The sequence below is a fragment of the Balaenoptera borealis genome, assembly GCF_965194805.1.
Source record: "Balaenoptera borealis genome assembly, chromosome: X".
Lineage (NCBI taxonomy): Eukaryota > Metazoa > Chordata > Mammalia > Artiodactyla > Balaenopteridae > Balaenoptera > Balaenoptera borealis.
Window position 1 is genome coordinate 100,300,333 of NC_138881.1, and position 1,493 is coordinate 100,301,825.

Genomic DNA, 1,493 nt, shown 5'->3' on the forward strand with positions numbered 1-1,493 from the left:
GAGGCCAGTGCGCTTGCGCCGCGGCTGTTCCCTAACTTCGAAATCCCGTCACTGAGTCTCGCGCGACGTAAGTTTTTTTCCCTTTTCTGACGACTACGGGCCTTTGACGCACTATGGTAACAAGCGGGGGGCGGGGCTCCGGGAAGGGGATTTTTGGAAGGTTCTCTGAGGCTTGGGAACCTTGTTCTGTTAAGTCCCTGGAAGGCTCCCACAGGTGATTCTTGGCAGCAGTAGCTCGCCTGACGCTTTTCCCTGGGTTTCTGACAGTGGGACCGTGTACTTTGGGAGGGACTTGGGTTTGAAATGTATTTTACCCTTTTTATTTTTTTAAATGTCAGCTCTCCGAAGCGCCTTTTCTTCAGAGGATTAGCTTTGTATTTTACTGTGAAGTAGTACTAAAAACGAAACACTTAGAAAATCATCCACAGCGCCACTTCCCTAGTCAACCACTTTTATCATCCATACTGCATCCCAATTGCTGACAAGCATCGTGTTTACACAGTAGTGATCACGATTTCAAATAATTCTGTATTAACTGTATCAATTTAAAACGTGCAGAATATTACAAAATGCAAAAGGGGCCCCCAAAAGAGGGTTAAAAGCTGCACAGCAGCAAATGGCTCAATCACTCTGTAGGCAAACGTTATTACTAGACCCGTGGTTCTGCTCCAGCTCGATCCCTCAATCCCTGTCTGCCAATCTGTGCTATGAAAGTAGTTAATGAGTGTCTGTCAGCGGGAATTTGCACAGCACCTACTGTGTGCTCAGTATAGTCAATACAAAGGAAAAAGAAACTGGGTTTTCTCTGTTGTCCTGGAACTGATTACAGTGTTAGTGGGGAGAAATAGTCCTGCACAGAACTCAGTGTCCCACGGCAGCAGGACCGTTGGATAAGGTAGCTTTGACCCGCTGTCCCCTTTTGTTTAATGATGTATTTCTCATTATGTGACACATTTATGTGTAGGGGTGTGTTGGACTGAGAGGAGCAAATTACAGCATTGTTCACACTGTTTCATAATGATCTATTTCCATGCCTGTCTCTCCCATTACACAGGGAGTGCTGTCTTTGACTCTGATAGGCATTCATGTTTATTGAAATAACGACAGTCTTTGAACCATCAAATCAAAGAACATGATACCAGAAAGGAAGCTTAGAGACCATAAACTCAAATCATCATTGCATGAGTGAGAAAAATAAGGCCAGAGAGGTGTAGTGATAGCTGAAGACTGTAGAGACCATTCCCGGCAAAGCTGAGATCAGAATCTAGGTCACCTGATTCATCATCCAGTGCTCCCCCAGTCATTTGCCATTGCATTGCTCTGTTTTTTTCTTTCTTCGCAGTGTGTACCACCTTTTGAACTCTAAAAAAATTTGACTCCTCTCCACCCCCCGTGACAGCCCCATGAGAACAAGGAACGCATCTGTCTTGCTTTTAGCACCTACACCTGGCTCCTGTAGGAACTCCACAGGTATTTGTTGAATTAAATGAATG